The following is a 23,945-nucleotide window of genomic DNA, read 5'->3' as shown; positions in this document are numbered from 1 at the left end:
CAAGAGGTTCGGTCAGGAAATACAGGATTACCCTGGAGGGGAGGGGAGAGGAGGGGAGGCTCCCTCCCCATTAAGTTTCCCAGTTTGGAAGCTGATGAAGATGCGGGTTTCTCAGGGAAATTCACACAGAGCCATATCTGTGTCCCCACAAGCATCCTGACTGTATAGGAGGGTAGGGAGAAGGAAGGAGGGGCAATAGTCACAGAGGAGTCAGGAAATTGAAGACGGTGTCAGCGTTTCTGTGACTGTCAATGTAATTCCAGGATCGTGGTGTCAAGAATGTCACTGTGTTTATCAAGTCTGCTCCCCCATTCAATTTTGTCTGATTGGTTTTTCAAGCCTGTTTTCCATCTTTCCCCCTTCAATCTCATGGCAATCAAGAACTTTGTTTTAAATCTACTCAATGACCTTGCATCCATAGCCTTCTGTGTCAATGACTTCCACAGATTCCCCACTCTCTGGGTGAAGACGTTTCCCCTTATCTCCGATCTAAAAGATTTTCCCTTTACTCAAAGGTTGTGCCCTTGGTTACTCGTCTCTCCTGTCAATGAAAACATCTTCCCAACGTCCACTCTGTCCAAGCCACTCAGTATTCTGTAAGTTTCAACCAGATCTCCCCTTGTCCTTCTAAACTCCATCACGTATAGTCCCAGAGCCCTCAAAAGTTCCTCATCTGTTAAGCCTTTCATTCCTGGGATTTTTCCTGTGAACTTCGTCTAGACCTGCTCCAGGTCCAATGCATCCTTCCTGATGTATGGAGCCTAAAGTAATCAAAAATGATATAAAGGATAACAAAAGATGAAGTGTAGAAGTATTGGTTCAGGATAGTGTTAGTTAATGAGTCTGAGATTAAGTTGATGCCTTCAATTTCAGAACGAATTTGGCTGGAGCTTTAGTAAATAAAAAGCTATAAGGTTATGCTGTGAGGGACCGCCTGTGGGCTGCCAACTAATGAAAAGTATACAGAGATGACAACGTGACAGTGTTGAGAAACTTCCATTATCCAACTGCAGGTTGGGATACTGACTTGGTCTGGGTAGTGACGGATTGCATGGAGGAGAGCTTACTGCAAGAGTATGTGCCCACCCCAAGGGACAATGTACTGTTGAAACTTGGAAAAGAAGTGAGGAAAGTGGATCAGTATCAGGTGAGAACATTTTCAGGCACGATGATCATTTTATTGTAACGCTCAGAATGATGGTAGAGAATGCTGTGCATTGACTGAGTTTGAGAAAAATCAATCGACTGAGAACTGCCTTCAGTGGGGCAACAATGATTCTGGGAAGGTGTGACCGGAACACCAAGTCGATCAGAAAAAGAAAAGAATGAAGAATGGGCTCCCTTCAATGGCTTGGGTCTGTTCCTCACACAGGAAAGGCAGGGTAAACAAACACAATGTTCCTTCGATGACAATGGAGCAAAATGTTAAGGTGAAGAAGACCATTTGAATAGCTGTCAGATATGGAACAGAATTGTGAACCAGGAGAAATACTGAAGGTTTAGGGTAGAGATGATACAGCGGAGGATTTTAAAAGAAAACGGAAAGCCAACATAAAATTGTCACACCTCTAAGGGAGCGTGTGGAAAGGTGGAGTAAGGCTGATTTAACACTTGAAAGAGGATGTTTACTGAGATGATGGGGAATGGCTAAGTGTGAGATGAACACTCCATCTCTGGCTTTACCAAAGTGGCCGAACCACCCAGGTCATGGTGACAGAGGAGGAAACTCTGCCACTCGAAAGGTACAACATTGATGAGGAAGATCTTTGTGGCACAGGCAACAAACATGTTTCACTGTTTTTCCCTCGACATATGTGACATTAAATCATTCATTCATTCATACATGGAATAAAAGGGACTGTATCTATTTGGACACAAAATTGACTGATTGGTAGGAAATCGAGAGGAATGTTCACTCGATTTTTAATTCAGGCTGGAGATAGATTTTCAGTGAAGTTCCGCAGGATTCAGCTTTGGTGACCTCATTCATTTTGAAATGTGTGAACGATGTACATATGATGTGCAGGGACATATTCAAAGTTTACAGTTGACACAGCACTTTAAAAAATTGTAAGCTGTGAGGAAAACGTTGTAGAACTTTAAACTTACATTGCCAACTTCTGAGAAACAGTAGAGAGTTGATTGATGAAGTTTGGCACATTGAAACATGAGACAATGCAACTTTCTATCAAGAACATTAAAATACAACATAAAATAGGCAGGGATACAGAAGCACAGGATGTGCAAAGACCATTGAAGTTTGTAGTACATTAAACATTGACAAATCATACAGTGCTCCTTTCTTTATAAATACTGATAGTTCAAGAGTAAGGAGGTGATGGTGAACTTGCATCAAACACATTCAAATTCAATTGTGTCACATGATCGGACAGATGTGAACACATTGGAAAGGATAAAGAACTGATCTAAAAGAATATTTCCAGGAATGAGAAAGATCTGTTATGAAATCAGACTGTTGCAACTGTTCACACTGAAGTGAAGGTGGCTAAGAGGAGATTGGATGAAGTTTTTCAAACTCATAGGCAGACTGAATAGATTAGATTGGATAAAACTGGACCCAATCACAAAACGAGAGGACACAGACTTCAGGATATGTACAAGAGGAGAGCTATGATAGAAGTAAGAACCTTGGATGTGTTGTAAATGGATGTTGAATGGAAATTTTCAAGAGGAAATTGCATGATTATTGCGACTAAAAGCAATGTATAATTGTTGGAGTTCTGTTCGCCAAGCTGGGAATTTGTGTTGCAAACGTTTCGTCCCCTGTCTAGGTGACATCCTCAGTGCTTGGCCGCCTCCTGTGAAGCTCTTCTTGCTGTTTCCTCCGGCATTTATAGTGGCTTGTCTCTGCTGCTTCCGGTTGTCAGTTCCAGCTGTCCGCTGTAGTGGCCGGTCTCTTGGGTCCAGTTTGATGCATTTATTGACAGAATCTGTGGTTGAGTGCCATGCCTCGAGGAATTCCCTGGCTGTTTTTTGTTTGGCTTATCCTATAATAGTAGTGTTGTCGCAGTCGAACTCACGTTGCTTGTCATCCGCGTATGTGGCAGAACACCGAATGGAGAATTCACCACAAAGGTGTACAGGAAAGCCACATACACAGACCAAGTCCTGAACTACGAAAGCAACCAGCCCAACATACACAAAAGAAGTTGCATCAAGACACTGTTGAATAGGGCCACAACACACTGCAGCACACCAGAACTGCAAAAAGAGGAAGAAGAACACCTCTACAATGTATTCGCCAAAAACGAATACCCCCTCAATTTCATCAACAGATGCCTAGGGGAAAGACAATGGAAGGAGGACATGCCACAACCCAAAGGACTAGCCACGTTACCATACATCAAGAACATTTCTGAACTGACAGCCAGACTACTACGACCACTAGAACTCATAACAGCACACAAACCAACAGCCACTCTCAGACAACAACTCGCCAGGACAAAGGACCCGATACCCAGCATGAGCAAATCCAACGTAGTGTACAAACTCCCATGCAAGGACTGCACAAAACACTACATAGGACAAACAGAAAGACAGCTAACGATCCGCATCCATGGACACCAACTAGCCACGAAACGACACAACCAGCTATCCTTCGTAGCCACACACGCAGATGACAAGCAACATGAGTTCGACTGGGGCAACACTACTATTATAGGACAAGCCAAACAGAGGACAGTCAGGGAATTCCTAGAGGTATGGCACTCATTCATAGATTGTATCAACAAACACATAGATCTGGACCTAATATGCCGGCCACTGCAGCGGACAGCTGGTACTGACAACTGGAAGCGGCAGAGACAAACCATTACAAATGCCGGAGGAAAGATCACAGAAGCACTTCACAGGAGGCTCCCAAGCACTGAGGATGTCATCTAGACAGGGGACGAAACGTTTGCAACACAAATTCCCAGCTCGGCGAACAGAACCACAACAACGAGCACCCGAGCTACAAATCTTCTCACAAACTTTGAGAAATGTATCATGTTACGGGAGAAAGGAAGAGATCACTACACTGTAATGAACTCAGATGAAGAGCTGGTGAAAACATCATGGGTCAAATGACACACTTCTTGCCTTAATTTTTCTGTGTGGGTTGGTGCGATGTCTCAAGAGTTCTCCAACTTTAATAATACTGTGTCTCCATAACCTCATTGATGCTGGGCGACCCGATTTACCTCTGAAACATCCATCAGTCAAAGCACCCCTCCTTATCTCTGTAACTCATACAGGCCATTTAATAAACCTTTTCTCGGCAATCTCCTCTCAATACTCCCTCTCTCTGTAATAATTCTCAAGGCCTGGCAGCTTTGTCTGTAATTACTCCAATACATAGAAAGCTCCCAATCTTTACGATCTCCTCCAGCTCACACAATCATCATTCTATCAATGCCACTAATTCCCTCCAGCCCTGATAAATCTCATGATCTCCATAACCTCCTCCAGCCATTACACTGTTCATTGTTCAGTGCACCTTTCTCTGTCCCTTACAAATCTGACCATCTCTTAAACTACCTCAAGTCCCTATAATTTTCCCTGTTTTCTAACGTGCTCCAATGTGTGATCTTCTGTGTAAAAACCTCCTGTCCCTACAGCACTCCCGATTCTATAACCACCTTCTGTCCCGACACAGCTCCCTAACTCTACAGCCTCCACATTCTAAATCCCACCCTATCTGTGGAAACACCTCCAGCCGTCCTTATTTCTGTAATCTCCACTAGATCAAAAAAAAACTCTATGTATCACGAATCTTCATTAACCCCTTCAAATCACACTGTCTCTGAAATTCCTCCCGCTACTGCAATGCTCTCCATGAAATCTTCCAAGAAAAGTCACATTTTATTTCACGAGAACCTCGTCATATTAGTCTCCTGCAGTGCTAATACAAGGTTTTCTTTTGTCTTCTGCAAGCTCTCTATCTCAAACCCCTTCACCTGTAACGTCCTTATTATCTCTAATCTCACTTACAAACTTGATCTGCCTGTATGTCTCTGACCTTCTCCAGGAGGAGGAAAGGCTTTTCGGGGTAGGGGTAGATTTTGTGTTTGAAGAATCTCATAAACGTATGACTGTTTGAAGAAAGTAGAGGATTTACAGAGATGGGAAGGTTGACAGAACATGAGGGATGTCACAGAGACTGATATTTGTAGCTACAGAGAAAATGATCTTTAGTTGCATGTTTGACTATAGTTTGAAGAGGAAAACATGCTATTAAACTGCAAATGTATGGATGTATTATTGAGTTTGGGATCTGCCTGTTCTAACTGTGGGACTCCATACAGGAATAGGTGCGAGCAGCTGACCCCACAAAGGCGGGGCAGAGTCTGTAATCTTCCAAATGATATTTGGGAGATCAATTCTAGGATAGGTGAGAGCAGCTGACAATATTCAGGCAAGGCAGGAAATGTGGGATTTTCCTGGTCTGATTGTGGGACTCATTTCCAGAACAGATGTGAGTAGCAATAATACTTAATGTGCTAGGCTTGTTCAGTTCTGAATGTACTTACCTATTCTGTATCCGTATCTACATGTGATTCCGAACTGACATTGTTACAACAGAAGTGACTGCTGAAAGACAACAATTCCCAGGTAGGAATACTTGAACAGGGTCAATTCAACAGAGTAACAGATAAGATTAAGTTCTCACTTCCTGAAATATTACAATTCAAAAGTATTTTATGAAAACAAAACTTGTTTCATCTGGTGTGAATTCAGTCTGCATCATTGACCCGAATCTCTATGGTAGGACAGATCAGTTCATCTGTCACAGTGTGGGCTCTATCTGTAAGCCTAGTGTGCTTTAACCACTTCTCACAACACTCAGCCCTCCCACCATCTCCCACATCCGTTGGATTCTTTTTCTGATACAGACAGACACGGGTATCATTTTCATCAGGTTTCGTGGAGAGTTTTTTTTTGCAAGTTTACTGTAGACAAAATATTGATCTGGCTGGTCCAGCTCACTTTTAACTTCAACCAAAACCCAAAACTATCTTTGTCATTGTAATCTGCTTCAGCCCCTAGAGCAATCCATATCTCTGTAATATCCCGCTGTTTTCGCACGCCTTCCTATCTCTGTAACCTTTTCACTCCATCATGATTTCTGGTACTTGCTGTCATCCCCATATTCCTTCCTGCTTTTTTAATCAAAGCCAGTGAAACAGTAAAACAAATAGAATGAACCAAGACCGATATGGCTGCAGTGTGACCAAGACTGAGAACTGAATAATCAAAGGCTTTCAGCATTTATACAAGAAGGAGAAAAAACCCACCACAGTGAAGTAGCATTGTGTATAAAGGCTGGGATCAGTATTTCTGTGATGCTAATCAATTTACACACTACTCTCTGTCCTCTCCCCGATCCCTTTACGTTGATTCTCTCGATATTGCCTAAATATCAGAAATGCCTACAACACAGATTACTCTGGAAATTGTCTGCACTGATTAAATAGAAGGTGCCACCCAGCTTCATCCTTTCAAAAAAAATTGTTTTGATTCCACAGAGACTGTAGGACTTCAGGTTCAGATCTAGGCACATTTATAAAATATTCCAGAGTTTCTGCCTCGACTCCGCTTCCATGCATGACTCTCAGATCCTTTCCTTACTCTGGGAGAAATAACAAGTTTCTTCATGACTTTTCTAATATTTCAGCCAATTACATTAAATATTTGCTGCTGGTAACTGAGCTCTCCAATAAGAATAAGACAGTCTCTCCCTCTCTATCCAGGCCCTTGACAACATGTGCAGGCTAATCAAATCTCCTCTCAGCATCCTCCACGTCAACCTTTCCTCATAACTGCGTTATCACTTTCCCAGGATAACAAACCTATTCTCTACCACCTCCAAGAATGAAACATGCTCGAAACGTCAATTCTCCTGGCACTCTGCTACCTGACCTGCTGTGCTTTTCCCACACCACATCTTTGACTCTAATTTCCAGCATCTGCAATCCTCACATTGTTCCTCTACACAATACATTCTAATTCCATCCTTCCATGTGATATAGAGACCAGAACTACATGCAGTACACAGGCTGTGATTGATCTAGTTATTTATACCGTTCTTGTATAAACTTCCTGCTCTTACATTCTGTCCTTGAACTGAGAAAGGAAATATGCCATTTGCTGCCTTATTTAGATTATTGATGATGCTGGCTACTTTCAGAGTAAAAGCAAATTACTGCGGATGCTGGAATCTGAAACCAAAAGAGAAAATGTTGGAAAATCTCTGCATGTCTGGCAGCATCTGTAAGGAGAGAAAAGAGCTGACATTTCGAGTCTAACTGACCTTTTTTCAAAGCAAAAAAAAGGGAGAAATAGGGAGATATTTATACTAGGATCTGTCCACACTGACAGTATGCTCATTTATTGTGTATTCTTTCTATTGATTGCTGTCCCTAAATGACTTCACTTGCACTTCTCCAGGTTGCTTGGTACATTCAACTGGACCTCATAGCTTCCATTTTTAAGCAGACTACTATGTGTTCGCTCATTAAATCTAGTAAGTCACATCAACTGTACAAATCTCTGCATGAAAACCAAACAGCCAGATTAATTACACACATCTTTCTATGCAGAAATTCAAGCTGACAGTCCTGGATTCCTCTGGGATTTTCTAAGGGTCCATTCTTCCTGCCGTGCAGAATTCCGATCTGCAAGTATTCAGTCAGCCTCTTGCTTCATACTAAACTAAGCTACAATATCAGCAGGTCTCTGACACTTTGCCTCTATTCAGTGAGGAACCGAAAATGATGAACAATGAGCAAATATGGCAGGGGAAGTTTCTCCCCAACTTCTTTTAAGGATGTGAATCTCCTTTATAGGTCCTCTCTCTCTTTAAGTTGATAACTTCCAATAGTTTGCACGACAAAATCTGCAAAAGACAAGGGCCTGACTTGGCCAATCTCATTTCTGTCAGTTTCATGGAGGGTTTGTCTCCACAAGTCTAAGTGAACGTTCTCATGATAACAACATCCTGAATCTGCCTCATGAACTACCTGCCCTGATTCTATGTCCCTTCTTTCATCTGATCCGAGCCCAATGATCATTTTCCGCTTTGTTATAGGTATAACAACTGCCCACTGCCCAGATAGCCCAGAATGCACCGGATTCCCTGCTGCAGATGCCATTTTTAAAAAAGCCTCTACACTCTTGGATTGACAATCCGAAAATGTCCTTTACATTACGGCGAGGTGGATTGAGAAACGTAGTAAACTGAAGGTCCCACTCTGTGGCTGAGCCCCTGAGGCTCTGGTAGATGGCATGGTGCAGGACAGGGACATTATCTTCCTCCAAGATAAATAGACAATGTCTTTTCCCTGGGGTCGGAGAGTCCAGAACTCGAAGGCATACGTTTAGTGTGAGAGGGGAAAGATATAAAAGAGACCTAAGAGGCAACCTTTTCACGCGGAAGGTAGTGCGTGTATGGAATGAGCTGCCAGAGGATGTGGTGGATGCTGGTATAATTGCAACATTTAAGAGGCATTTAGATGGGTATATGAATAGGAAGGGTATGGAGCAATATTGGCCGGGTGCTGGCAGGTGGGACTGGATTGTGTTGGGATATCTGATCGGCATGGATGGGTTGGACCAAAGGGTCTGTTTCCATGCTGAACATCTCTATGACTCTATGACTAGCAGCGGAAGCCATAACACCAGACCTGCTAGCTTGTCTGAGATTGACCCGTGGGCCAGTGAGGTGCCAACCTTCTGGGTGAATGCCCAACAGTGTAGGAAGGACGTCAGTGACTAGGGTAAGTGCCACCATCTGCAATTCGTGACCTTGCCCTCTCTCTCTCTGTTACTGCACCCACCTCCCACCATGACTCATGTTCTCCTACTCTCACTGAATGCAGCACCTTCTCTCGGTTTCTCTCTAACCTCTTCTCTGTCCCACTCGCCAGCTCTGCCTAGTGTCTGTGCTGCCCACTAACTCACTCAGGATATCTCCACATCTTTCCCTCAGCTGTCCCATTACTTACAGCTGTACCAACCACTTCCATCTCCCTAATGCCACTTCATAATTTGCTCATTCCAGGAGGAATTATCCCAAAATAGAGCAGAAAGATACAAGAGGGGTATGAGACAGCCCAACATTCAGCTCCTCAACCCCTCACAGAGGCAGGGCTCTGACCCTAACAACGATGAGAGGCTGACAGACTGTGTCCAAACTCCCGGATTGGAATCTGAGACTCCCCTTGACTCAGTGTGGGCACCGTGACTGACTGTGGACAATGATGATACTCAGCTTTCTGGGTTTGTGTCTGTGCTAAACACCAAGGCAATACAGCAGGCGGGTGAACATTGTAGCTCTAGCTGAGGAGAAACATTGTTGAGGGCAGGGTAAGACAAGGCAATAATTCTGTGAGCATTCAAGTCAGCTCAAAGTGAGTGTGTACACAAACGGAATGAGCAGCCCAGAGGGACAGTCCATGAGCTGGGAGGGTGTCCCTGAGCACAGTGTCCTTGTAGCAGCATTGACTGTGAACAAACACGGAGTGAGCAGCCGAGAGGGACAGTCCATGAGCTGGGTGGGTGTCCCTGAGCACAGTGTCCTTGCAGCAGCATTCCAATGAGAATTGTCAGTGCACCCTGAACTGCAGGATTGAAGTACAGAAGCGTATGGTCAGTGGGTCAGAGATGTGCTGGGATAGCATGGTGAGGCTGGCATGTGTCAGATGCCAGCATTGGTGGGTGTTGACTACTTGCAGCTTCTGCCGGTGCCGTGTCCCCCGAGACGCTGGTGTCCAAGATAGAAGGCCGCAGGAGCGAGGGTCAAGAGGGAGTCACCAGTTACCAGCTCTGACATTTATATCAAATTCTAAATATTGAGTTTCCCTACAGAGGGGAAGGATATGAAGCTGCAAGCTGATGAGGGAAGGGATCCACAATAATGTGGCTGTTGATCCTCAGTCATCATTCAGTCAGCATCTCGCCACGCCCGCCATCAAACCTTGTCTTAAAGAACAGTCCAGCACAGAAATAGGCCCTTCAGCCAAGCAAGCCCGCACTGACACATGATGCCCTCTTAAAGTTAAAACAAAAGTTTTTGCTCCGATACCTTCTATGTCATTCTGTTCCCTACTTACTCATACTTGTGCCAAGATCCCTCGTAAACCTTGCTATATTGGCTTCTTCCCCTCTATCAGTGCATTGCAGGCACTTTCACATTCTATCTGGAGCAGCAAAAAAAATCCTTACCTATCACATCTCCTGAACTTTCTCCCTTTTACTTAAAACCTACGGTACTGATAATTGATATTTCTAATCTGGGGTAAAAAAACAGCCTCTAACTGTCCTTCTATCTATGCCTCTGATAATTTTGTAAATATCTATCAGGTAGCCCCAGAGCCAATGATGCCCAGGTGCATACAAACCATGTGTGTTCAATTTCTCCTTCTGGCTAATACCCTCCAAACCAGATAACATGATGGTAAAACTTTTCCATAACCTCTCCAACACTTCCACATCGTGTGGCAAGCATTACTGTACACAATATTCTAAATGTACCTCGAACTAAGTTTCTTTACAGCTGTAATATGACCTGTTAGTTTTCATACTGCATGCTCTGATGCATGTCTGCAAGTTTGCCGTTCGGCTTCTTGAGCACCCTATCCACTTTCAGGGAACTGTGGAGCTGTACCCCAAGATCCCTTCGGATGTTGATGCGGCCAGTAGTTGTTTCATCTACTTTATACTTCTCTCCTGCAATAGACCTTCCAAAATGCATCACGTCACAACTGTCCAGATAAAGTTACATCTGTGCTTTCTTTGTCCAAGTCTGCAGCTGACCAATATCATGCTGCATTCTCTGGCAATCATTCTCACGATCTGCAACTCCGCCAATCTATTTACAGATCTCCAGTCACAAAAACACTGTTCCACCACTACTCAGTCTTCTATGACCAAGCAGTTCTCTATCCATCTTACTAACTGACCGCTGATCCCATTTCAATTCACCTTCTGTATGAGCCTGCCATAAGGAACCATATCAAAGGCCTTGCTAAGGTCCAAACGGCCAACATCCAGTCCCATGCCCTCAACAATCAATTTTGTGACTTCCTCAAAACAATCAATCAAGTTTGTGAGACATGATCTTCCCCACACAACTGTGTTGCCTGTTGCGAGTAAGTCCATACTAGAGTGCTGTTGGAGCTGCACTCATTCCGACAAGTGATTATTCCATCATATTCCTGACATGAACATTGAAAAGTAGATTAGATTCCTTACAGTGTGGAAACAGGCCTTCAGCCTAACCAGTCCACATCAACCCTCTGAAGAGTAACCCACCCACACCCATTTCCCTCTGACTAAAACACTCAACAATTCAGCATGAGCTGAAAATGTGTTGCTGGTTAAAGTGCAGCAGGTCAGGCAGCATCCAAGGAACAGGAAATTCGACGTTTCGGGCTAAAGCCCTTCATCAGCCCTTCCTGATGCCTTGCTTTAAAGCCCTCCCTTGCTTTAACCAGCAACACATTTTCAGCTCTGATATCCAGCATCTGCAGACCTCACTTTTTACACAACAATTTAGTATGGCCAATTCACCTGGCTTGCGGGAGGAAACCCATGCAGACACGCGGTGGACGTGTAAATTCCACACAGTTAGTCACCCAAGGCCGGAATCGAACCCAGGACTGTGGCACTGTGAGGTAGCAGTGCGAAACACTATGCCACCATGCCGCTCTTGATGGCACCCGTAGAGTGGGAGGTATGTTGGACCGTAATGGTCACTGTACAGTGGGAGTTATGTCGGGCTGTGATGGTTACTGTAGAGTGGGTGGTATGTCGGGCTGTGACGGTTATTGTACAGTAGGAGGTATGTCTCGCCATGATGGTTACTGTACAGTGGGAGGTATGTCGTGCCGTGACGGTTATTGTACAGTGAAACTATGTCGGACCGTGACGGTTACTGTATAGTGGGATGTATGTCGGGTCGTGATGGTTACTGTACAGAGGGAGATATGTCGGGCCGTGATGGTTACTGTATAGTTGGAGGTATGTTGGGCCGTGATGGTTACTGTACAGTGGGAGGTATGTCGGGCTGTGAGGTTGCAGACTGAGTTGTACAGAGTATGGTTCTGCTGCTGCTCATGGCCCATTGCACCTCATAGATGCATCATCATTTGTTGCTCAATCTGTTTAACGTCTGTCCTATTAGGAACCCATATCATGGTGAGGAGGGTCTGCAAAATGTGAAGATAGCCCTTGCTCCCCATTGTGTAGTGATCATTCTTACTGATATATGAAATGGAGAGATGTATCTGCAGTAGGCAGATGGTGATGAAGTTGTCAATTATATTTTCCCTTTTATTGATTCCCCCAGAACCTGCCACAGAGCAGTGTAACAGCCACAGGATCCAGCATCAAGACTGAGCAGGATATTGGCTATATACAAAGGAGCAGCCCCCTCTGCCTGACTATGTCCTATCAGTGGGACAGAACACCAGACAAGGTGGTGAAGTTGCCAGTGACATATTCCTGTTCACAGAATCCTGCTTTACAGGCAATATTGGACTGTTTTTTTGATTAGCCCGTGGGAAATATACAACAGGTCAATTTACATTTTGTATAATGAAGAGTTAATATCACTTTGTTTCTTACATATTTTAAAATAAACCGAACATCATTTTTTTTCAGTTGAAAACAATTGAAGTGAACAATAATTGAATTACCAGAGTGCACACCTAACTATTACACAATACAGTGACTGTAGTAAACAGCCGATTTATGTTCAGATCAGTGAACACACTATCTTGCAGTCAGCAAAGCTGTTGGAAATGACTTTGAGAATGAGCCTGAGTTCAGACACAGTGTTATTGGACCTCACCATGACCTCCAAAACACCGGCCATCTCCAAAATCTGTCCAGAGAGCTTCCAAACTGGAGCTGGGCAGTTATTCACACAATCCCTCACAATAGACTGTTTAGAGACATACCTGAAGAACAGGGAGATGGGTGTGGGGCAGACTGGCCAATGGACGAGCACATGGCGCTGGTCCAGACGCAGTTCAACATTTATAACAATGACCTGCAAATAACCATGTACTGTAAGGATATCTCTTGTGGTATGCCACCGAAACTCTGTAATTCTGCACCTTGGACCCGATCCTGAATGAAGGTGTTATAAAGGTGATTGGCTCCTGCAGCTCATGGCATCTTACATTGAATCCCTCATAAACCATATCCAGTGTATGTTAGCCCCACAATGTTAGTATCCAAACAGAATTGTGCAGCATCATTGATGGCCAGTATGATCCCAGACCAACGACCTTGTGTGTGACTTGAGCTGAAAAGTTCTGTGTAAATGTTTACAGCATTGTTCTAACCATTAACAGCAAAGTCTGTTTACTGAAGGTCCGAAATCCTTCCATAATACCAACTTTTAGATTGTCCAATAAGCACAAAATCTCCCCTTTATTCAGTTAACTTTCATAACAACATGATGAAAACAGAACACAAATCATAGTATGGAGCATTGAAATGCTGAGTCTCATTCCCACACCCAAGACCAAATTATTATTAAGTAAAAAGACTTTGAAAATATACAATTATTTTCCCTTGTATTAATGTTGTGAACTACTAGTCGACTCTCCTGCTCCTCAGACGCTGCCTGAATGGCTGTGCTTTTTCAGAAACACACTTTTTGACTCTGATCTCCAGCATCTGCAGTCTTCATTTTCTCCCTGGTAATATCCACTCATAATCATTTTTCATGGCAATAACATCACCGTGTTTAAACATGTTACAGTAAGGTATGAGTACATTTTCAGTTGCTTCTATCTGTCTCAGTGCTCAGTAATGTGGGATGTGAATGCCATTGTCTGTGTGATGCTCGGTATGTAGGCCATGCCTCTGAGAGAATGACAGATTGTTTCAAACAGCATATTCCTTCAGTTGTTCACAGTAAACAGGTTACTGCCTGGACCCAATCAGCCTGAGTTCATAAAACCCAAAACACAGGGTCCAGCACTGGGCATGTTTGGACAGTACTTTTCATTTCAATTTATTCATGGAATGTGTCTGGGACAGTATTTATAGCCTGTCCCTTGTTTCTCTTAAGAAGGTGGTGGTGAGCTGCTGCACTGAACCACTGCAGTCCATGTGTTGTAGTTAGACTTCCAATACCGTTGGGGCGGGACATTGAAGCAGTGACAATGAAGGAACAGCAATATACTTACCAACCAGGATAGTGGATGGCTTGGAATAAAACGTGAACATGGTGGGGGTCCCTTGAATCTGCTTCCCTTGCCCTTCTTGATGGTCGTGGTTTCAGATGTACGTTGTAAGGAGCCTTGGTAAATTTCTGCAGAACACCGTGTAGATAGCATTATTTCTGCACCAGAGGGTCAGTGGGTGAGGGGTGAAGCTGCACTAAGACAGGCAAATGGTTGGTATTCCATCACACGCACATTCAATATGTGTCTTTTCGATGGTTTGTTGGCTTTCAGAAACCATGGGTTAATTTATTTCTGCAGGATTCCTAGCCCCTGACATATTCTTGGAGCAGTGAATTAATATGCGTCAAAGTGTGGTGCTGGAAAAGCACGACAGATCAGGCAGCGTCTGAGGTACAGGAGAGTCAATGTTTTAGCAGAAACCCTTCACAGGAATGGGTAATGAAATTCTATGGTCAGTCCAGTTCTGGTTAAGGGTACTCCCTGGGATATTGCTAGGTAAGTGTTCAGTGGTGGTGGTGGCATTCACCGTAAGAGGATATGGTTCAATTTTCTATTGTTAGAGGTAACCGTTGTCCGGCACATGTGTAATGAAAATGACAACTTGCTATTTGTAAGCACACACCTGCATATTTCCAGGTCCTGTTGCATTTGGATAAGGACTGCTTCAGTATCTGAGTAAATGGTGTTGAACATTGTCCAATAATTGGCAAACATCCTCACTTGTGACTTTACAGTGTCGAGATGGTCATTTATGAAGCAGCTGAAAATTATTGGGCCTAGGGCAGAGAACACTCTTACAGCTCACTAATGCTGTCCCTCCCACTGAGTTAGGAAGCTTGCTTCTAGTTCCCCCGTTTCAGAAGTGTTTAACAACATACCTGAATGGAATAGTATTACACTATCTACCACAAAGAGCTGAGTGAGGGCTTGGTTACCTCAATCAGTTGCACAACTGGTTTGCAGTGTCGATTAATGCGAATACTGTGGGTTCGATTCCTGCATTGACTGAGAGAGCTGTTATTACTCAACCTCTCCCTTACTTGAGTCATGATCACTATCCAGTTAAACTACCACCAGTTGTCGCTGTCCAATGAGAGAGCAGCCCTATCATCCCATAGGAGTTTGGTGCCTTACCTTTCCATTTCTGATTTCCAGGCTTACCCAGGAAAACCTCCACTGGGGTGGTGCTGCAGAGCTGTCCTGGAGCTAAGATTGCTGCTCGCCCCCAAACCCCAGTCACCTTCCTTTGTACCAGGTATGACTTCAGCCAGTGCAGAAGTTTCCTATTTGATCCAGCATTGATATTAATCCTGAATGTGACATTAGGTCAAATGCAGTTATGCTGCTGTTAAGTGCAGTCACTCTGGCCTCTACTCTAGAATTCAACTATTTGTTTGCTTGTTGGCTACCTTTAAACCAAGGCTTCAATGAGTTCAGGGAATGAGTGGCCCTGGCAGAGCCCATACTGAGCTTAAGTGATCAGGTTGGTGCTGAGGAATTGATGCTTGATCCCACTGTAGATGACATCATCCATCCCTTTATTAATGATAAGGATTAGAAGAATGGGGCAGTCATTGATTGCCTGAAGTTTTGTCTGTGCGTGTACAGGACACACCCGGATAGCTTCCCACATTGTCAGGTAGGTCCCAGTGATGCATCCAGCAGGAACAGCCTGAATGGAATGTTATCAGGGCCACAGTGTTTGCATTATCCAATCTCTCCAGCCACCTGCAGATACCACAGGGAATGTTTTGGATTAGCTGAAGACTGCCATCTGGAGGCGACTAAATTAGATCATCCCACTGACCCAACTGTCTGAACATTGCTGTGAATATTTCGGCCTTAGCTGTTCTACTGTTGTGCTGGGCCCTTCCGTCTTTGAGGAAGGTTTTTTTTTGTGGATCCTCCTCCTGCAGTGAGTTGTTTGATTGACCACCACCATTCACACTGATTGCAAGTGACAGGATTGCAGAGATCAGGTCTGATTTGTTGGTTAGATCTGTCTGTCACTTGAAGCTGACGCTATCTGATGAGTAAGTGGCCCAAATTGGTAAGCTGACCTCACTGCGAGTTGTACTTAGTGCTGCTCTTCGCAAGCCCTCCTGGATTCTCCATTGAACAAGGGTTTATCCGCTGACTTGATTTTTAGGGTAAAGTGGAGCATATGCAACAGTGACTGTGAAAATTGTGCTGAATACAATTGTGCTGCTCTTGGTTATGTTGGGGTGTGCCTGTGTGGGATATTCTTCGGAGGGTTGGTTAAGACTTGCTTGGCCGAAGGGCATGTTTCCGCAGAGTGGGTACTTTATGAATTTTAAGACTCACCTCCCATATCCCAAAGCTGAGTTAGTAAAGTGTTCCCGTTTAATATGGTGGTACAGAAGATATTCACAATGTTAAAGTGGGATTTTAGTCTCCAGAAATATTGTGCGTGGCTGTCACCGTTCCCAATAAGGTCATCGATCAATGTGTCTGCAGCCTGTAGAGTGGTGAGGATGAGAGCAAAGGTGTTTCCCCCTCTCAGTCGTTGCCTCCTCACCTGGTGCAAACCCAGTCTCACCATTATGTCCTTTTGGTGTTTTGAAATGGCCCACCCAGTATATATTCTCCAGCTTTATCACTCAGTGCTTCCTCGAAGTGTTTTTCAATATCGAGGGACACTGAACCATAAGATTGTGGGAGGAGAGTTAGCAGGAGGTTTCCGTGTCAGTGTTTAATCTAACACCATGAGGCTGAGGGAGGGGAGTCAGCAGGAGGTTTCCGTGTCAGTGTTTGATATGACACTGTGAGGCTGTGGGAGGGAAGTCAGCAGGAAGGCTCTGTGTCAGTGTTTAATCTAACACCATGAGGCTGAGGGAGGGGAGTCAGCAGGAGGTTTCCGTGTCAGTGTTTAATCTAACACCATGAGGCTGAGGGAGGGGAGTCAGCAGGAGGTTTATATGTCAGTGTTTAATCTGACACCGTGAGACTTTGTTATGTCACATTGTTGCTTGGGGAGTCTGTAGGACACTCTCCCAAGTCTAGCCCGAGCCACCAGACATTAGGAAGGAAGGGTTTCCAGCGTTTGCAGGGCTTTTTTATTATTGTTGCTATCAAGCGACGGGCCTCTCCTGTGCTGTATGAGACTGACTCGATTTCTCTTGTGATTTGACAGTCCAAAGTCTCACTCCTTCAGTTCCTTCCAGTGCCTTGTCTATTCCACATATTTCTATAATATTTTCTCTAATAAGACATCGCAAAATTCCGCTTTTAAACCATCTACGTGTATCTCTGCATTTTTCCCTGTCATCTCCTCTAGCCCCTACATCCCTCCCCTACCTCTCCTAACCTAAAGCTGCTACACCTCTCCCCATATTCTCTGAATGAATTTTTAAAAATTCTCTAACCTGTTCTATCATGCACAGGCCACGCTATCTCTCGATACCATCTCCAGCCTTTCTTTCCTCTATCTGTGCCATCTCCAGCCTTGCTTTCCTATATCTGTAACATCTTCAGTCTTGCTTTAACATCCTGCCCTGTCCTGTCGATAGTTCCAGTGCAACAGAATATTGAGTTGTTAGCCATGACCTCTCTCAAATACGTCTCTGTAATGGCAAAAATGTCACACCTGTCCATGTCAACTCATTCCCTGATCACATCAGTGTGTCTGATAATACTCCCAGAGTTAACGAAAGCTAGAATATAACACCTGGAATACTCTGTACTTCGGAGTGCTTCAGTCATTCACTGTTTCTTAACAGGCTGCACAAACCATGAACCAAATTTTAACTCTCCATGAATGAATATTTATTGAAATGTAATTTATTTTTTTAAATGATTTCATCAAATGCAACTTTCCAGAGCAGTCAGCTACACGTACAATGTGTTTCTGATGATTAATTCCCCACTTAGTGTGTGAGGGGACAGCCCTCGGTAACAGAGAAAGTGAAAATTGCAGTTGATGGAGATCAGAAACGAAAAGTGTGGTGCTGGAAAAGCACAGCAGGTCAAGCAGTATCCAAGGAGCATAGAGTCAATGTTTCAGGCTTAAGCCCTTCATCAGGAAAGCACTGGTGCATTCTTTTACTTTCGTTCTGTAATTCGCAGATTGTTGGGAACCTTACTACTTCAGGAAGTCAGCACTGTATACTACACTGAAATGGAAAGCAGACAATCAGTTGGTTGGGCAGCGTGTAGACAAGTTGAAGGGAAATACAGACTGATTGAAGTACAAACATAAGGTTAGATAAATCCCCGGGTGATATAGGGTTACTCTAGGTTACTCCGGGAAGTTACGGAAGAAATTGGTGTACTTTTGGTGATGATCTTTGCATCCTCACTGTCCACTGAAATAGTGCCAGATGACTGGAGAGTGGCAAATGTTATTCCCTTGTTTGGGAAGGGGAATAGGGACAATGCTGGGAATGACAGAACAATCTGTCTTACATCAGTGGTGGGCTAAGTATTGGAGATGATTCTGAGAGACAGGATTTGCAATTACTTAGAAAACCATAGTTTGATTAGTGATAGTCAGCATTGCTTTGCGGTGAGCAGGTCATGCCTCACAAACCTTATTGAATTCTCTGAAGATGTGAAAAACAACATTGATGAAGGTAGCCAGGTAGATATGGTAAACAAGAATTTTAACAAGGTGTTTGATAACGTTCCCCATTGTAGGCACATACTGTCGATAAGGAGGCATGGGACGCAGGAAAATTTGGTTTTCTGGATATGGACTTGGCTGGCCCATTGAAGACAGAGTGTGGTAGCAGATGAAAAATATTCATCCTGGAGTTCAGCGACAAATGGTGTTCCACAGAAATTGGCTCTGTGACCTGTGCTGTTTGTGATTTTTATAAATGACTTTGAAGAGGAGGTGGAATGATGGGTTGGTAAGTTTGCCGATGACACGAAGTTTGGTGGAGTTATGTATAGTTTGGAGGGCTTCTGTAGATTGCAATGGGACCTTGACGGGATGCAGAACTGGTCTGAGAAGTGGCGAATAGAGATCAAACGTAAAACATGCGAATTGATTTGTTTTTGAAGGCTGCATTTGCATACAGAATACAGGGTTAAAGGCAGAATTCTTGACAATGTGGTGGAACAGAGGGATCTTGACCCGTGTCCATAGACCCTTTAAAATTGCCACCACAGATGATAGTGTTGTTAATAAGGTGATGGTGTGCTGGCTTTCATTATCAGGGGAATTGAGTTTAAGAGCAGCGAGTTTAATACTTAGCTCTATAAAGTTGTGGTTCAACCACACTCGGAATATTGTGTTCAGATCTGGTTACCTCATTGTGGGAAACATGTGGAAGCCTCGGAGAGTGTGCAGAGGAGATTTACCAGGTTGCTGCCAGGACTGGAGAACATGTCTGAGGAATAAAGTTTGAGGGAGCGAGGGGTTTTCTCCCTGGAGCGTAGAAGAATGAGAGGTGACTTAATAAAAGTGCACAAGCTGTTGAGAGACAAATATTGGATAGCCAGAGTCTTTTCCCATGGCAGAAATGGCTATCATCAATGGAAAAAAAAATAACGTGATTGGAAAAAGGTTAGGGTAGGTGTCAGAGGTAGGAATAGAGAGAGTGGTGGGGGAGGAATGGATGTCGAGTCAGATAAATTAGGGATAATTACTAAGACTCTTGGAAAGGCACATGGAATTTAGTGCATTGAAGGTTATGTAGGTTAGTCTCATCTTAGAATAGGATAAAAGGCTGGCAAAACATTGAGGGCCGAAGGGCTCTTACTGTGCTGTACAGTTCTATGTTCCAAGTTTCACTCGGCTTGTGGATTCTCATCAGTTGTTGAATGTGCATGTGAGTGAGGTGTGCGTATGTGAGTGAGGTGTGTGTGAGGGAGTGAGGCGTGTGTATGGGAGTGAGGTGTGTGTATGGGAGTGAGGTGTGTGTATGGGAGTGAGGTGTTTGTATGTGAGTGAGGTGTGTGCGTGCGTGTGAGGTGTGTGTGAGTGAGTGGGGGTGTGTGAGGGAGAGAGGTGTGTGAGGTCAGGAAGTTGGGGAGGGACGTTAGACCAAGACTTCCAGTTATGGTGTGCATGGTTACATTCACCTGAGTGTCAGCACAATATGTGCGTTTACCTCGACCAGACAAAATCCACAAAGTTCAGTTATTAAACTGATTTTTGACTTGCGGTTTGCTCCTGGATTCATCAGATGCATTCTGCTGGGTGACCCATGTATTAACATCTAACCATCCACAAACATGTACAAATTTATTTTGATACTGGTGAATGTGAAGGTACGTTTATTGGATAATATTTCAGAGGATTCACTGTGCGACACAAGATGCTGCATTATACTGTCAATTGTGAACATTTTCTCCCAGTATCTGGCAAAGAGAGCAGATGTATGGAGTATGGGGTACATGCCAGGTGTCAGCACCATAAGCAACACCATGTGATTCTGACACTCCACGTCCATACAACTGCTCTCTGGGTCTGGATTTGACTGTGGTATTCTGTTGGCTGGTTTCCTCCTGCCCAAGGTGGAATCCAAATGATTTAATTTGAAGGAATGTTTGAATGATTGTACTGACCCAGGTTGGAAATTATCTGGACAGATTCAGGAGCAGGTCAGTGTCTCACTGAGTGCCGCAGGTAGGTATGAGGTCCAGTAGCACTGTGCCTGAATTGAAGCCTTTTGGAATCCATTTTTTAATGTTGGTCATGATTGCAACGTGGTGGGTTCACAGATCTGAACAATATTCAGGTGTTTGCCATGTTTGTGAATTGGGCAATGATGAAATATTAACTACAATTATTCAACTGAATAATAATTGAATCATCTCTGAAAGCAATTAAGTTGATTCTATATTGATGGAACTAAAAAAGAAACACCTAACAACATCTTATGATTCAAAAGTAAAGAGTGCACGTTTTGTTTTGTACAACAAAAGAACATGTTGTCTGACTAGATTGAGTGAATCCTTAGAAGAGTACAAAGGCAGTATGAGTATACTTAAGAGGGAAATCAGGAGGGCAAAAAGTGGACATGAGATAACCCTGGCAAATAGAATTAAGGAGAATCCAAAAGGATTTTACAAAGACATTGAGGAAAATAGAGTAAATAGGGAAAGAATAGGGTCCCCTCAAAGATCAGAAAGGGGGCTTTTGTGTGCAGCCGCAGAAGCTAAGGGACATAAGAAAGGAGCATTTTGCATCAATGTTTACTATGGAAAATGACATGGAAGATATAGAATGTAGGGAAAGAAATGGTGACATCTTCAAAATGTTTATATTACAGAGGAGGATATGCTGGATGTCTTGAAACGCATAAAAGTGGATAAGTTCCTAGGACCTGATCAGGTGTACCCGAAAACTTTGTGGGAAGCCAGGGAAATTATTGCTGGACCTGTCCCTGAGATATTTGTATCATCGATAGTCACAGGTGAGGTGCCAGAGGACTGGAAGTTGGCACATGTGGTGCCACTGTTTAAGAAAGGCGGTAAGGACAAGCCAGGGAACAATAGACCAGTGAGCCTGACAGCGGTGGTGGGCAAGGTTTTGGAGGGAACCCTGAGGGACAGGACGTACATGTATTTGGAAAGGCAAGGACTGATTAAGGACAGTCAACATTGCTTTGTGAGTGGAAAATCATGTCTCACAAACTTGGTTGAGATTTTTACAGAAGTAACAAAGTGGATTGATGAGGGCAGAGATTTGGACGTGATTTATTTCAACTTCAGTAAGACGTTCGACAAGGTCTCCGATGGAAGACTGGTTAGCCAGCTTATATGTCACGGAATACAGGGAGAGCTAGCCATTTGGATACAGAACTGGCTCAAAGGTAGAAGACAGACGGTGGTGGTGGAGAGTTGTTTTTCAGACTGGAGGCCTGTGACCAGTGGAGTGCCATAAGGATCAGTGCTGAATCCACTAAGTTTCGTTATTCATATAAATGATTTGGATGCGACCATAAGAAGTACAGTAAAAGTAAGTTTGCAGCTGACACCAAAATTGGAGGTGTTGTGGACAGTGAAGAAGGTTACCTCGGATTGCAACAGGATCTTGATCAGGTGGGCGAATGGGCTTAGTAGTGGCAGATGGAGTTTAATTTACATAAATGCGAGGTGCTGCATTTTGGGAAAGCAAGTCTTAGCAGGAGTTATACTCTTATTGTCGAAAATCCTAGGGCGTGTTGCTGAACAAAGAGACCTTGGAGTGCAGTTTCATTGTTCCTTGCAAGTAGAGTCGCAGATAGATAAGACAGTGAAGTAGACGATTGGTGTGCTTTCCTTTATTGGTCAGAGTATTGAGTACAGGAGTTGGAAGATCATGTTGTGGGTCTATAGGAAGTTAGTTAGGCCACTTTTGGAATATTGCGTGCAATTCTGGTCTCCTTCCTATCAGCAGGAAGTTGTGAAACTTGAAAGGGTTCAAAAAAGATTTACAAAGATGTTGCCAGGGTTGGAGCATTTGAGCTGTAGGGAGAGCCTGAATAAGCTAGGGCTGTTTTCAGTGGAGTGTCGGAGGCTGAGCGGTGACCGTATAGAGGTTTATAAAATCATGAAGGACATGGATCGGGAAAATGGACAAGGTGTTCTCCCTGGTGTGGGGGCGTCCAGAAGTAGAGTGGATATGGTTAGGGTGCGAGGGGAAAGATATAAAAGAGACCTAAGGGGCACCTTTCTCCTGCAGGGGGTGGTATGTGTATGGAATGAGCTGCCAGAGCAAGTAGTGGAGGCTAGTACAATTCCAACATTTAAAAGGCATCTGGATGGGTATATGATAGGAAGGGTTTGGAGGGATATGGTTCGGGTCCAGGCAGGTGGGACTAGTTGGGGTTGGGATATCTTGTCAGCATGGACGGGTTGGAACAAAGTGTCTGTTTCCATACTGTACATCTTTATCATTCTATGACTCTAATTTAGAAATGACAATAATGTAACATGCACTGTCAAATAAATAAATGTTTTATGTATTAAATTGTAGCATACAGCAAATTGAAAACTTGCAATTTTTAGAATGAATAATAAAGAACAAAGAACAAAGAATATTCCAGCACAGGAGCTGACCCTTCAGCCCTCCAAGCCTGCACCGATCCAGATCCACTATTTATACCTGCCGGCTATTTTCTAAGGATCTGTATCCCTCAGCCACCTGCCCATTCATGTATCTGTCTAGATATATCTTAAATTATGCTCCCACAATATCCTCCAAATATGTTCCGACCAGAGCCTTGTAAAGACTCAGAAATCCATCTCTGCTTTAATATTCAATTCCTCTCAAAATAAATGCTATCATTGTATTTGTCTTTCTGACCGGATAGGCCACCCAAAACAGTAAACGTATTAAGGACATTCATAAACTTATCATGGAGTTACAAAAATGAACAGTGATTAAAGCATGTTGGCAAATGGATCCCAGCCTTACCTAAAGTCTCTGTGCTAATCTACATCTGCAGAATCCAGACAGGCTGCAGCTCCCTATAGACGGTTTGCAAACAAACCTGACAGCTACAGTACAGACCCTGCAATACCCTCCTGAAGATGGACTTTAATGGGACAATGGAATGTCGCCCTTGGGTCATCAATATGCCAAACTCTGGTTGAGTCTGATTGATCAGGGTAAACAAACCTGATGATTCCATTGCAGATCCTCCATACCGTCCCAAGGGCTTGAAGACTTGGAAGGATAAGAATCATCTCAAAACCCCGCAGAGTCGGTAACTGGAGAATATCCACTGAGAAAAAAGACAAACTCCAAGACCATCGGAAGAATAAGAAGGCATCACCATGTGGATC

The sequence above is a fragment of the Hemiscyllium ocellatum genome, chromosome 46 (assembly GCF_020745735.1).
Source record: "Hemiscyllium ocellatum isolate sHemOce1 chromosome 46, sHemOce1.pat.X.cur, whole genome shotgun sequence".
Taxonomy (NCBI): Eukaryota; Metazoa; Chordata; class Chondrichthyes; order Orectolobiformes; family Hemiscylliidae; genus Hemiscyllium; species Hemiscyllium ocellatum.
The sequence above is the reverse complement of the archived record's forward strand: the minus strand, read 5'-3'. Positions refer to the sequence as shown.